Raw genomic sequence first — 15,805 nt, 5'->3', positions numbered from 1 at the left:
TAAAAGCGAAAATGTGTGTATGTATGTATGTGTATTCGCTTTTTCTGTATGTCAACAAAAGGCTTTTTTCAGAGACGCGGTCTATCGGTTCACAACTTTTTAAATACATACAAATCATAATATCTCACAGTTAACAACGAAGCTCGCCTGTCTATTTAATTTGCTCGATTTCGGGAAGATAAATATTCAATATTTGTCGCTCGCCGCATGTGGGTTAGTCTTTTTCCTATAACATCTTGGGGGTGGAAAAAAAAAAAAGCGTTCAGCAGTAAATGAATACTATCCCGCAGTTGACCTCATTAAAACGGGCACCTGCTAAATCTAATTAAATAAATTCAAATGTGTTTCCGTTAGCATCTCGCGGTGGGGCAATGGTTAACATCGCACATTTTTTTTTTCACACTTTAATTTACAACTTTGCCTCAAGGGTTCGGGTTCGATCCTCATACTTACTTTTTTTTTTTTAACACCCCCCCAAACACCCGGGCAACGCCGGGTACTCCTCGCTAGTCTGTAATATAAGTCTCCCCTGTCTGTTTAAATGTATGTATGTATGTATGTATGTATGTCTGCCTAAAACTTTTGACAGTGGTGATAGATTTTCACAAGATCGGTATCGTTTTGAAGCTCAACCTTTCGGATGACAAATATCGAAAAATTGGCTAAATATCATTAAGACCTTCACTCTCAACTGGGCACTTTTCTACAGGGAGGGGTCGTTTTTTTCACCAATATTTTCGAAAGTCATCACCTCTTTTCGATTGACTAGCCTTAATTTAAACCTACGTTACTTCCAGATGGTGATGGGCACAACAGCGAAGATGTCACCTTTTGTTTTTCACGTTCTTTTCCTCCTTCGCAGTATGGGTTCGAGCCTGTCTGCCTACTACAACTTTATTTTTTTGGCTCAACACACACCTCTGAACACCCAGACAATGCCGAGCACCCAGGCTAGTTATAGGATAAGGGTTAAATGTTAGGTAGTTGGTGAGACAATGAAGTCATAGTGAAACTTACGGCCAGATTACCTAATAGGGCGGCTCAACAATTAGATTTGAAGATGATTATGTTATAGTAAGTGGGAAAGCAAACCTGCGATATTGCATTCCACAGTTCTAGAAAAGAAACTCTGCTTATGGAATTTCGGTTGAAATTGTTCTGTACATGCAAAAGTTAGAAAAACAAAAAATAAATCATTAATGAATTCAAGGAAAGAAAAAATAGGTAGATAATAAACTAGCAAGGGGTACCCGGCATTGCCCGGGTGTTTGGAGGTGTGTGTGGAAACTCGGGGGGGGGGAGTTAAAAAAAAAAAGTAAGTATGAGGATCGAACCCGAACCCTTGAGGCAAAGTTGTAAATTAAAGTGTGAAAAAAAAAAAACGTGCGACGTTAACCATTGCCCCACCGCGAGATGCTAACGGAAACACGTTTGAATTTATTTAATTACTTGGATTTTGCAGGTGCCCGTTTTAATGAGTTAATGAGGTCAAGTTTGACTGCAGGGCGGGAACGCTTCCCAAGATGTTATAGGAAAAAGACTAACCCACATACAGAAAAAGCAAACATACATACATACATACATACATACATACATACATACAAACATACAAACATACATACATACATACATACATACATACATACATACATACATACATACATTTTCGCTTTAATATATATAGATAAGCTTTAGTATTTTATTTAAAAATGAAAAAATAAATACTTTCAAATATTTTCAAAATTAAAATTTCCGTCAAATTATATAATTTTCAAAAATTAGATCAACTATTCTTAAACAATGTTCAGATAAAAGTTATTTGATTTTATGCTGTTTTTTTTTAATAAGGTTCGTAAAAAAAAATTCCATTCTTTTAAAATGTCCAAGTGAAATTTATGTTTTCTTTAAATAAGATTCAGATGAAATTCATCAGATTTTTTTAAAAATATAGTTGATAAAGATTATCTATTTTTGTATATGAAGTTCTGATAACATTTATCTATTTTTAAATAAAGTTCATCCGTTGATCATTAAAAAAAATGGTCAAGTTCATTCATTCAGGACTGCAGGTAGTGGGCATAGACTACTTGAGGGTGAAAACCACTAGATGCTGCTCTACAGGCAGCATCTATATCTGAAGCTGCAGGTAATCTGAGACGTTTGTTTGTCATCATGCGCTGTCTCATCCAAAACGACTTTGGGATTCACACAAAAAAGCATTTAGTAGAAAAGCTGGAAGTCCAAAATAATGAAAGCAAGCCAGAAATACCGGAGCCAGAGATAACGTTTGGAATAATAATATGACCGTATTGTTCGCTGGAGAGATTAATTTGCTGTATCTACATTGTGTAGACATTTCTGGAACAGTTGTTTGTCCATGTCTTCAGACATTTCTGGAACAGTTGTTTGTCTATGTCTTCAGACATTTCTGGAACAGTTGTTTGTCCATGTCTTCAGACATTTCTGGAACAGTTGTTTGTCCATGTCTTCAGACATTTCTGGAACAGTTGTTTGTCTATGTCTTCGGACATTTCTGGAGCAGTTGTTTGTCCATGTCTTCAGACATTTCTGGAACAGCTGTTTGTCCATGTCTTCAGACATTTCTAGAACAGTTGTTTGTCCATGTCTTCAGACATTTCTGGAACAGTTGTTTGTCCATATCTTGATAAATTTCTGGAACAGTTGTTTGTCTGTGTCTTGGGAGATCTCTGGAACAGTTGTTTGTCCATATCTTGATAAATTTCTGGAACAGTTGTTTGTCTGTGTCTTGAGACATTTCTAGAACAGCAACCAGTTCCCGAGGGGATAAACGATATTACATAAGGGATTGGTTTGTTGTCAGTTACATCTGCTGGTAAGTCTTCTCTTCAAGTTCTCCATTGACATCATTCTGGCAGAAGAGCTGTGCTGGAATTGACTAAAAATTAGAGGACACTGGGGAGGAGTAATCTGCCCCTTATATATTCCTTGTGTCTTTTACTTTTGGTCACGGGCAGACGTGTTGATTTTCCCTCTCAAGGAGAGGAGAACATTTTCCCACCATGAGGTGAGCTTTAAGGACTTATTCCACCAGCCGGTGAGTCTTATTGAACTGTCTCCATTGTACTGTGTTGTGTTGTTCTTTAAATGTTTGTCAGTGTACAATAAATGTGTAAATGTAATTGGGCTATTGTGTTTTATTTGTATTTTTCTGTTTACTTTAAACTAACAATATATAAAATACACAACATACACATTTTCTTGTAAAAATAGAAATTTATTTAAACATTTTAGAATGAGTATTTTTACATCTATCGCTGACTGTTATCGGACCTTATTGATTTACAATCCTTCCCTCCTCGAACCGATAGGAAAAGAGAGTAATGAAGAGAAAGAGAGTGAGGAGAGAGAGAAAGGGGAAGAGGGACAGATGCATAGTAAAAAGAGATTGAAATGTTATTTTCTTATCAAATCCTGGTGTCGACCAAGCAGGTTTAACCTTTTGCACCTGTTTACCTCAGTTGGGCTGAGATTTTATAAACATCTGTCAATCTCCAGATCGGATATGCACTGACATTTCGACATGAAAACATCAGCAACTTGATTTTACAATTTTTCCCAAACCCACCCTGAGAACAAAAAAATACAGGACTGTTTATAATTGTGCTACAATAAAACAAAAGTTAGATAGATTCCAGAATCACAAAAAATCTGGTATAGACAACTTATCCAATTTCTGGCAACTCATAGAGATTAGGGTTAGTAGTTGTTTCATCAAGCTGTTGAGAGGTTAGTAGTTGCTTCATCAAATTGTTGAGGGGTTAGGGCTAAGGTTAGTAGCTTCATCAATCTGTTAAGGGATTAGGGTTAGGGTTAGTAGTTACTTAATCAATCTGTTGAGGAGTTAGAAGTTTTTTCATCAAACTATTGAGGAGTACGGATTAGGGTTAAGGTTAGTATTAGTAGTTGCTTCACTAAACTGTTGAGGAGGCCATACCAGCATAACTATTAAAGGATGGTACTCCCCTCATCCCAATTGAGACACAATGCTCCAGTAAATACCGACCTACCCGCTGTCTCACTACGACCTTTTAAACAACATTTATGAATGCCTCTCTTCTGAGACATACCTGCAAAAAGCATAAGTAGGATTCAGGAGGAAGTGTTTAGGCTCTAATGATTAATGTTGATTAATAAAACCATTTTTAAGGACTGTAAGAAGAGCCAGAAAAAACCTAAGCATGGTTTGGACCGATTACCAAAAGGCATATAATAATAGTGTACCATCTAGACTATAAAAACCTTGCCTCAACTAAAGAAATGACTTTCACAGAAAATCTATCATATTTCAGGTGATGTAGTTCAAATAAAGACCTGGCCAAAGATAAAAAGTAAAAAATGTTTATTCTCTGAATATTATCCATACATTATTATTACATTGTTTATTCTATACATTGCTATTATTACATTGTTTTAGGGAAGAGATAAAAAATAGACCTGGCCAGAGATAAAAAATAAAAAATAGATCTGGCCAGAGATAAAAAATAAAAAATAGACCTGGCCAGAGACAAAAAAAATAAAAAATAGATCTGGCCAGAGATAAAAAATAGACCTGGTCAAAGATAAAAAAATAAAAAATAGACCTGGCCAGAGATAAAAAATAAAAAATAGATCCGGCCAGAGATAAAAAATGAAAAATAGTCCTGGCCAGAGAAAAAATAAAAAATAGACCTGGCCAGAGATAAAAAATAAAAAATAGATCTGGCCAAAGATAAAAAATAAAAAATAGATCTGGCCAGAGATAAAAAATAAAAAATAGACCTGGCCAGAGATTAAAAAAAATAAAAAATAGACCTGGCCAGAGATAAAAAAATAAAAAATAGATCTGGCCAGAGATAAAAAAATAAAAATCAGCCTTGGTCAGAGATAAAAAATAAAAAATAGATCTGGTCAGAGATAAAAAAAAAATAAAAAATAGATCTGACCAGAGATAAAAAAATAAAAAATAGACCTGGGCAGGGATAAAAAAAAAAAATAGACCTAGCCAGAGACAAAAAAAATAAAAAATAGACCAGGCCAGAGATAAAAAAAAATATGTTTATTCTCTGAATATTATCTATACATTATTATTATATTGTTTTAGGGCAAGTGAAGTGTACTTTGACCTTGATAGACACTCAACTAAAGATAGCGTCTCAATAAGTGGGATCGATTTCAGAATCACAAAAAATAAAAACTGGCACAGATAACTTATCCAATTTCTAACTTAAGCAACTCATAGAACTTCAGAGTCATTATAGCATTTGCTTTATCAAACTGTTGATAAATGAGGAAGTCACATCAGCATGGCTATTAAAAGCCGATACAACCCCCACAACAATTGTGACATAAAGCCTGAGTAAATATAGACTCATCTGATACGTCACTATGATCATAAGCTTTTCACTAGCCTGGTTGCAAACGACATCTATGGACACTTCTCTTCTAGGATGTATCTGAAAAAAAAAAAAGCACAAGTAGGATGCAGGAGGAAGTGTTTAGGCACTAACAACCAAGTGTTGATTAATAAGACCATTTTTGAGGACTGCAGGAAGAGACAGAGAAAAGGTCGCTGTAAAAATGGTGGGATCCTTCTAACGCTCCAGAAGATATCTCACTGCTGATGCAATTCTCTATCTATTTAAAAGCCATGTACATCCAAGGATGGAGTACTGCTGCTACATTTGGGCAGGAGCTGCTAAAAATAACCTATCCTGCCTTGACAGAGTACAAAATAGACTTTGTAGCTTAGTGGGGAATGCCCTTTTCTCTTCATTGCAACCTCTCTCCCACAGAAGAGATGTTGCGAGCCTGTCTTTGTTTTATCTTAAGTTCCATGGCAGGTGCTCGTCTGAGCTCCAATCTCTGGTCTCCCCTCGCCAATCTTTCACGAAAAACACCCATCTAGCTGAAACCACTGTCAATAATTTTCCTCATTCTTTATCTGTGCCTAAATCAAAATGTAAATTCCATAAACAAAGCTTCTTTCTTAGAAGTGCACGCCTGTGGAACTCTCTGCCATTTGCCTGTTTCCCACTTGACTACAACTTGAATGTCTTCAAGTCTAACATAAACAAATTCCTAATAAACCGCCCCCTTAAGTAAGACACTTTATCAAATCTCCATTACTAACAATTACTACGATATTATCCCATTGATTACTGTACACGCAATAACCCTTATCCCCGAGTGGCCTCTGGGCCTTGATAAGTGGTGACTTCCATGTAAAAAAAAAAAGAAAAGAAAACCTAAACATGGTTCAGATGGATTGCCAAAAGGCATATGATAATAGTCTACTATCATATACCTATGAAAACCTTGCCTCGACAAAAGAAATGACTTCCACAGAAAATCTATTGTATTTCAGGTGATGTAGTACAAATAAGGACCTGGCCAGAGATAAAAAAAAAAATATGTTTATTCTCTGAATATTTTCCATACATTATTATGACATTGTTTTAGAGCAGGTAAAGCATTTTTTGGCCTTGGTAGACAATCAACTAAAGATGGCGTCTCAATAAGTTGGATCGATTTCAGAATCACAAAAAAAAACAAAAAAATATTGGCACAGATAACTTATCCAATTTCTAGCTATCTTGATAGAAGTACTGCTCCCCATCATCTCACTTGGTTGGTGGGAAGAAAGGCACTCAGACTATAAAAATCTTGTCTCGGCTAAGGAAATGATTTCCAAAGAAAATCTGTTGCATTTCGGGCCATTGCAATTCGACTGATGACCTGGCCAGAGGTAGGTTAGTTTGGAAGTCAATTTCTAAAAGCCGTCCGACACATGCCAACATGTAATATGTACATTAAACGATGATGATGATGATCATCATCATCATCATCATCGTTTTTAAATCAATGTAGAAATAATTAAATACAGTAACACTCTAAACTTTAATTTGAACTTCTTCTAAAGTTGGACTTCCTCTCATTTAGACTTCTTCTAAACCTGGACTTTCTCTAAACTTGAACTGCTTCGTCATTGAAATTGTATTAGCATATTTGATGCAGAGTTGCAGTAAAACAGTTTACATGGTTTAGTCAGATATTGTGCCGAAATGTTAATATTGGTACTATGTAATTAATGTAGATTAGCTATTGATAATTAATTTACACTAACTGTAAATTTTTTTTTTCAGATTGTTATATTTAAAATAGTGTAAAACAACCCATCACAATGGCTTGCAACTCTAAAAGAAAACAAGTGACACTGACTTTACTCGAAAAACGTCAAATTATAGAAAACTTAGATGCTGGAGTTGAAAATAGCATTATATTGAGAGATTATAAGATTGGAAGAAGTACACGGTTTCACATCAAAAAGAAAAAGGAGGAAATATTGAAGGCTGCTCCTTTCTCTCCAAATAAAAGACATGTCAAAAGACGGACTCTTCGCAGACCAAAGCAAGTTGAGTTCGATCGAATATTGCATGAGTGGTTTGTAGCAAAACGGAATGAAGGTGTAGCAATATCTGGGCCCATGTTAGTTGCTAAAGCAAACTCTCTTAAGGAAGAGCTGAATATCGCAGAAGATATGAAATTTAGTGAAGGCTGGCTTAGGAGCTTTAAGAGTAGACATGGTATAAGACAATTAACAATGTTAGGCAAACAACGGTCTGCTGATACACATGCAGCATCAAATTATTGTGACAAATTCAAGACGATAATTGCCGATTATAGTTTAACACCAGAGGATGTTTACAACGCTGATGAAAGTGGCGTAAATTGGAAGTGCTTACCTACAAAAACATTAGATGAGCAGAAAATAAAAGGATTCAAATTAAATAAAGAAAGACTAACAGTGATTGTATGCAATAATGCTTCTGGAACTCATAAACTTACGCTTCTTGTCATTGGAAAATCAAAGTGTCCCCGGGCATTGAAAGGAGTTTTCCTTTGCCAGTATCCTATTATTCTTCACGAAATGGATGAACGAATCAACAGTTGTTTAAAAAATGGTTTTTACAAGAATTTGTGCCAGTTGTCCAGAGGCGTTTTCTTGAATTAAGTAAACGTGATTCAACGTGCTTGCTTCTGTGGGACAATTGTCGAGCACATCCTCCTGAGTCAGAACTAGTGTCATCTTGTGGGAATATTTTTGTGTGCTACTTACCACCTAATGTGACTTCTCTCATCCAACCTATGGATCAAGGGATTATTTGGAACTAAAAATGTTTCTACAGAAATGATTTCAGGATGAATATGATGAATAGTACCGTGAGTATAAGTGATTTTCAGCGCCATTTTACTATCAAAGATGCCATATGTTCTCTCGCAAGTGCATGGAATCAAGTTCAAGCAAGCAAGCCCAGTGCAAAAGGCTTCTGAACTGAAAGAATCAGAGAATACATCTGGTCTAGAAAAAATTCTTGAAACCAAACGGTTACTGACCAGCCACGCTGTTCTTAATTAAATCACTTAATGCAAATGATGTTGAAATGTGGGTGCAACAAGATGAGGAAACTACTGATCAATATCCTGAAGGCAGTAATGGTGATGAAAATAGTGACAGCTCCCATTCTCTTGACCCTAATGTAAATAACCAAGAATACTCTGATGAAGCAATATCATGGGATGATGCAGAAAAGTCTATGGAGACGGTTATAAAATTTCTAAAAAAAAGTCCTTACTTTAGTGACAACTATGTTTTACAAGCAATGTCACTCCGAAGAGATATAATCATAAAGAAGCTACAGAACCAAGAAATTGTAGATTTTCGTGATTGCTTACAGAATACAATGGCAGCGCCCGAGAGCTCAATCGATGAAAATAGAAACTGCAATGAGACTCATTCAATGAATAACTAAAAAAACTGTATTGTACATAAATGTATGATTTCTGTAGATGATAACTTAGGTAATAAATACCTAACAAGTAAGAGTAGATTTAATTTATTTTCAATGTTTTTGTTCCTGGTAATAATATTTAACAATTCTTACTTGCAATATATTGTAAAGTCAACTTAATATATACTTGAAGTATCATATAGCAATGAATTTCATTTACTATTTCTTAATTTTTAGAAAATTAAAGTTAACTGCAGCACATTTTTTTTATCACAAAGCTTGAACAGCATCCTCTAATTTGAACGAAGCGTGTTCAAATTATAGGAGTTATACTGTACATTGTTTTTTTTCTATGAATAAAACAGTTTTCATTATGAAACAGAAATAGAATAACTAAATGACAATAAAAAAGAAAACTTCCATAGTCTCACTCGGAAATCATCCACGGTTCAGTGATTTTTTGCACCGTTTTGAAAGAACAGTGATTTAGTGTAAAGTTCCACTGGCCTGGAATGCATTAATCCTCAATGGCACATTTAACCTATAAAAATCTTGCCTAAGAACATGACATTCTTTTAAACTTTTTTTCACCCGAAACAAGGTATATTGCCATTTAGAACACAAGGATCTACTATTTGGGATCGTGCCTAAAAAGGCATTGGGGGAGTTGAGCAGTGAGATGTCTGTTCATGTTACATTTAAACTTCAGCAGGTTAATACAGTCAGGGAACCAGGAAACAGGGAAGGAATTCCAAAATTTAGTAGCTCAAGCGAAGAAACTATTAAAGTAGAAAGCTTTCTGGCATCTAGGGAAAGACCTTTGATAGGGTATGGCATAATGGTTTACTTCACAGGAGCTTCAGCTACGGTATAGCTGGAAATGTTTTCTCAATTATTAAATCATTTCTCTCTGATAGGTTCATAACAGTAGTGGTTGATGGGCAGAAATCAGAAGCTCACAGTATTAATGCTGGGCCCAACTCTCTTCCTGATCATCCTAAGATCATTCGTAGACATTTATGCTGATGACATTACCATCTATGGCAACACATCAAAGGCTGTAAATGACAAAGTTTTTTCTGATTCTCTCTCCTCTGATCTTGAGCACGTGGTATAATGGGAGAAGAGGTGGCTGTTACTTTTAATGCATCTAAAACCAAGCTTCTATCTTTACATCATCAACGCTCTGATCTCCATCTGGCATCAATTGAAATGAATGGCTCTCGTCTTGGGAAGGCTCCATGTTTTGACAAGCTTCTAGGCTTGACCTTTACTCCTGATCTGAAATGGAACATGTACACTAAATCTGTTGCCAAGGTCATTGGAAAAATGGCGGGATCCTTCTACCACTCCATTAGATATCTCACTGCAGATGCAATTCTCTACCCATATAAAAGCCAGGTACATCCAAGGATGGAGTATTGGGGACACATCTGGATAGGAGCTGCTAGAAAGACCTTATCTTGCCTTGACAGAGTTTAAAATAGACTTTGTAGCCTAGTGCGGGATGCCCTTTTCTCTTCCCTGTAACCTCTTTCTCACAGAAGAGACGTTGTGAGCCTGTCTCTGCTTTATCATTATTTTCATGGCAAATGCTCAGCTGAGCTTCAATCTATGGTCCCCCTTCGCCAAACTTTTACAAACAACACTCATCTAGCTGAAAGTACTGTCAATAATTTCTCCCCCCCCCCCTCTTTATCTGTGTCTAAACCTAAACGTAGATTCCATGAACAAAGCTTCTTTCTTAGAAGTGCACGCCTATGGAACTCTCTTACGTTCGCCTGTTTTCCAGCTGACTACAATTTGGTAGTCTTCAAGTCCAATGTAAACAAATTCTTAATGAACTGCCCCCTTAAGTAATCCAATTCACCAAATTTCCACTACTAACGATTACTACGATATTATCCCATTGACTACTGTACACTCAGTAAACCTTATCCTCGAGTGGCCTCCGGGCCTTGATAAGTGGTGATTCCTATGTAAAAAAAAATTTTTTTTTAAAAAAGGATCTCAACAGTAAAAGAGTGCGATTTTGGTGCTTGTCAGGTTAGGGAGTATGTACATTGAGGGGACACAAGTGCAGTGAGTTCATCAGAGCATTAAAGTACTTGTAAAACAGGCACAGGAATGCAACATTGTGGTGATAGAACAGAGGTTGGAGTTTGGCTGATTAGTGCAGGACATATTAGATGTGAGACTCTTTTTTTGTCTAAGAGTGAGAGACTAGTGGTAGATGCACCAACTCAAATGTGGTAACAATACTCCATGAGAGAATTGTGGCTTTGTGAAAGTATAGGATACTCTGTGATGTGAATAATTTTCTAGCATAGTACAGGGAGCCCATTTTCTTTGCAGCAGACTATTCTCACTCCCATGGGATCGGTTCCCACAAACGACCTCCTCAAATGTCTATTAATATAAACATTTGACTGCCACTTTTTACAGTGCTGGATTTGTATGTTTATTTACAAACAAGAAGCTTTTCATTATGTCAAGCAAGCAGTGAGTGAACTCACTTACAACACTGCTCAATATTTCTGACCAATTTTTCTCCAACTGGAGATCAGCACCAAACTAGACACTGAGTATTTTGCTAGGCGCATCTGTCCAATCAAAGGGTCCCTGATAGCGTAACCCGATCTAGGCACTAATGTGTGATCCTACAGACTTGTCACAGTTAATTTTGGTCTCTGTCACTTGTTCATACCGTCTTATTTCCATGTCGACGACTCTAGTTAGACACTACTCATTACAAGCATGGTCATGTCATTGGCATCGGTGGAGTATTTAATCAGTGTGTAAGCACCAGACAAAGTAATCACTTGAAAGGCCGGATTCACCCTAAGCTTGCAGAGGAAAGATTCAAACAAAACCGGATGAAGCACCAGTGAAAGAAAACATTTCTGATGAATAAATCTGGACAAATTGAAAGGCTTCGACCTTCAGCGCAAGTGATTCAGTTTTTATGAGATTTTAAATTTCGAAAAAATGGGGACTTAGTCATTTTAAAAATCTTTCCAAGAATTTGGAACCATTTTTGACTAACAATATCTCAGAAATTCAAAATGCCATCAGATATATACTTCATATACTCGAGATGAAATAGGGTCAGCTTGGATTAGATCTGTTTACTCGCCAGATTGTAACAGTTGCTTTTGTTGCCTACAGATTATTTCATCGTTCTTGCTCCACCGCAATACTTAAATACCATCCTGTGTTGCAGCTGAACACACAAAACCTGCGACGATATGCTTTCAGATTAGACTCTCTGCATAATCACACCGGTATTTGCTCAGATGTATGAGCGATCGTCTTTCACATTGTGTTCTGCAGTCCTGAACGTGCTGCCTTAGAATTGTGTAAATGAACATGTATCACTATCACATTTTCGGAGTTTTGTATTGGCTAACTATTGTGATATTCTCAAGTTCTATGCATTCCCTAATTAGCTTAGTAACCTCTGTCTATTGCTAACGGTTTTTATGACCATGGCTTAATAAAAAATAAAAACTACGGTGAATTTGGAGAAATTTTGCTGTTAGTGAAGTGGTGCAGTAAGTTCATCAAAGCACAGGTTTTGAAAATCGGTAGATTGAATCTCCTAAAAACTTGACATCATTTAATCAAGAAAAAAAATTCTAAAACTTTTCAGGGAGTCTTCAAAATGGTAGTAAAACTCACTAGAGATGTACTATGAGCAAAAATAAGCTAAAAAATGCTAAAATACTACTTATTGCAATAAGCTCCTTTCCCTCTTTTGATTGAGCACTGTTGTAAGCAAGTTCACTCACTGCTTGCTTGGCATAATGAAAAGCTTTTTGTTTGTAAATAAACATACAAACCGAGCACTATAAAAAATTGGCACTTTTACCGTTTCATCCTTTACTGTCTAGTATATCTAGTGCGCACTCTTTTCAAGTTCTTGTGGGGTGGAAAACAAACCATGGTATCTAATACCTATATCCGTCTGAAGGCACTGGCTATGCTAAGCATTGGGATTCTTCGACATACGCTTCATCTTACCTACCTAGACCGAATGTGTACATTATATGAGAGAAATGGTCAATTCTGAAAAGAAGACTCTCTGAATATTGTCCTGTAAGGTGCTATAAATGGTGAAGGGATCTGCTCAAGAGGATAGGATTGAGGAGCTTGGTGTTATACCTGGGATGAGCTCGGTTGGACATCTAGGATGAGCTACTTCGATAATTATGAGGCATCTCTCACCTGGCAAAAGCCTCTATGTAGTGAACTTTGCAAAGACACCTAGATTGGGAGGAAGATCCTGATTATGCTTTCTTCCACTGTGCTATCGTATGTCCGTTGTGCGAGTTAGCTGAAGGTTACGCAGTTTACATGTTGAATAGACAATTCTTTGTCCTGGATCTGGTTACCCCATATTTCAACTGGACAGTGACAGTGACATAAAGAAAGAATAAAGTTACATTTTTCTTTGCTTGTTAGCTGTTATAAGAGGCATGATTTGGTTAACATAACAGAAGGACGTTCTTATTTTCAAATATCACCTGAAGAAGGTATAACCTTATTTGGTAAATTTCAACAAAAGATGGTTGAAAGTTTCGCATTTGTGCTAATCTCAAGTGGTATTTGAACGTACCTTAGGTATAGAATTTTGATTAATCAGAACAAACATTAACAGATTATTAACTAAACTAGAGTATGTTAGTTTTAGTTTTTTTTTTTTTTTTTTTGCTTTTTTAACTTAATTAAGCCTCATTTTTATTTTTGTTTTTTCCTACTGTATTTTTTCATCCCAATTAGGTGACAAATTTGCTGTTTTGTCAGAGACATAGATCAAATTTGGAATTTTCAAAAGAAGTGTTTCATAAAGTTGGGTTTTAGGGGGAGGGGGCTTGCATCTTTTTTGCGACTGCCAAAGTTGTTCATCTGCCACATTTTCTAGTGGGGGAGGGATCTTATACAAACACACAATTTTTTCATTGTAAATATAATTCATTTGTTTTTTGTAGCCAAAATTTTTATTCCCCCAACTCCCCACATCATGTATATATTGTCATTCTGGGTTATAATTACATTTTTCATAGAGTGATTTTGCTGTGGTGAATGAGTTTAGTTACGTTAATAAATGTTAGATAAATCTATCCCCCAGTTTTGGCTATGTGCTGCATTTTATATTTATTAAAAATATCAAACATTTTGAATTGAGGCTCCTTACGTCTTTGACAGACTATGGATCCCCATGTTCCGTCTGCCTGCTTCCCACCTGACTACAACTTGGATGTGTTCAAGTCCAACGTTAACAAATTCCTAATGAACCGCCCCCTTAAGTAAACACTTCATCAAATCTCCACACTAACGTAATGTACTTGCAATAACCCTTATCCCTGAGTGGCTTCCGGGCCTTGATAAGTGGTGACCACTGTGTAAAAAAAAAAAAAAAAAAAAAAATGTAGGGGTGCCTACGCGTGTAATTTTTGTGGCAGGAGGTGCGCAATCTCCAACCACACTTCTCCTCGACATTGTTAAATACCAGTGGCAAGTGAAATGTATGCATAGGACGACTGGAAACAAATGCCGAGATAAGCGGAGAGAACATACAGCACCTAGAATTCCCAAATGGTCCCCCATCTAGTACTAACCAGGCTCAACGTTGCTTAACTTTGGTGATTTGATGAGAACTGGTGTGTCAACGCGATTATGCTGTATTATCAAATATTTATGAGTAAATATCTAGCACAAATCATGCACATGTGGCAGTCGGACTGACGTATAACGACACTCTTTATTTGTTGTTTAATATATTTTGTTTTTCTTCTGAATCCTGATCCACAACACCTTTCCTTTCCATTTTTTTTCAGTTTGTTTCTCTTTTTTTCCTTTCTTTCCCCACCGATGCTTTAAAACATAAACTATTTCTTCAGTGTGTGTGTGTGTGTGTGTGTGTGTGTGTGTGTGTGTGTGTGTATATATATAACAGGGTCTTTTTTTTTTTTTTTGTCTAGTTTTCTTGTTCTCTCGCTTCCTGGACTTTTTTTTTTTCTTTTTTTTTTCTTTATAACTTTCTTCAATTTTCTTATTCCAGTTCAACTCATTGTTGTCTTCAATTACTTTTACTAATCATTTTTCTTTTTTTGTGCTCATTTGGGTCAAAGCTTATATCATGTAGTACTGAATACCCAAGTTTCTTATTTATGCTTGACTGTCTCCACTCTACCCATCCTTCTCCACAGGAACACATTAAATTTATCATGCACCACTTAACAAAACATACAGACTTAGCTTCTACCTTTATTTTATACCTGTCAATACAGTCTCCTCCTCCTCCTTCTCCTCCTCTTTGAATTCACATATTTCGGTATGATTAAACATGTTTCATCATTTTATTCATGACTAGCATTTCAGCCCGGCGTTGCCCGGATGTTTGGAGGTGTATGTTGAGCAAAAAAAAAAAAAAAAAGCGGTCAATTTTTTTAACTTTGACTCCTATTATGACCCCTTAACATTTATTGTTTTGGGCTCAAACCAAGTTATTAAGTTAGATCCATATCCAAGGAGCCTATATCTAAAATTTCAAGTGTTTTGACCCAAAATTGTCGGAGGAGTTTGGTAGGGTTCTTAAAGGTAAAATCGTTAAACTTTGACCCCTTAACAGCCAAATTTCTGGCCGAAAACCGATCACAAAGATTTTCCCAAATATCAGTACCCTGTATATCAAATTTCGAGTCTGTAGACTAAAAAATGACAGAGTTATTGCATAGGGAAATGTACATAGACAGACAGACAGACAGACACGTTTACTTTTATAGATATATAGATAGATTTCTATTTCTTTTGGCCTTCAGACGATTATTCTTCCCCCTACCTATCTCTCGCTCTCCTTCTCTCTCACTTGAACAAAATGGAGGACTGTTTTCTGAAATCAAGAGACATTTTTGTACTCATATATTTCGTTTCAGGATAAATTAAAAACTGAATGACTGCTGGACTGAGTTCATTTTTACTCTTGAAATGTA

General features: G+C 36.2%; 1 protein-coding gene and 1 pseudogene across 3 annotated transcripts in view; both read right to left on the bottom strand.

Annotated features, from left to right (window-relative positions):
- The window catches only part of LOC145261247 (spore coat polysaccharide biosynthesis protein SpsK-like), an 89,741-nt gene that overhangs the window by 47,487 nt on the left and 26,449 nt on the right, over positions 1-15,805 (bottom strand). The gene's annotated exons all lie outside the window — the stretch shown is intronic.
- Positions 14,384-14,500, bottom strand: LOC145261459 (5S ribosomal RNA; annotated as a pseudogene).

This window comes from Euprymna scolopes, chromosome 37 (assembly GCF_053919585.1).
Source record: "Euprymna scolopes isolate OS-2025 chromosome 37, ASM5391958v1, whole genome shotgun sequence".
Classification (NCBI taxonomy): domain Eukaryota; kingdom Metazoa; phylum Mollusca; class Cephalopoda; order Sepiida; family Sepiolidae; genus Euprymna; species Euprymna scolopes.
The sequence above is the reverse complement of the archived record's forward strand: the minus strand, read 5'-3'. Positions and strand labels throughout refer to the sequence as shown.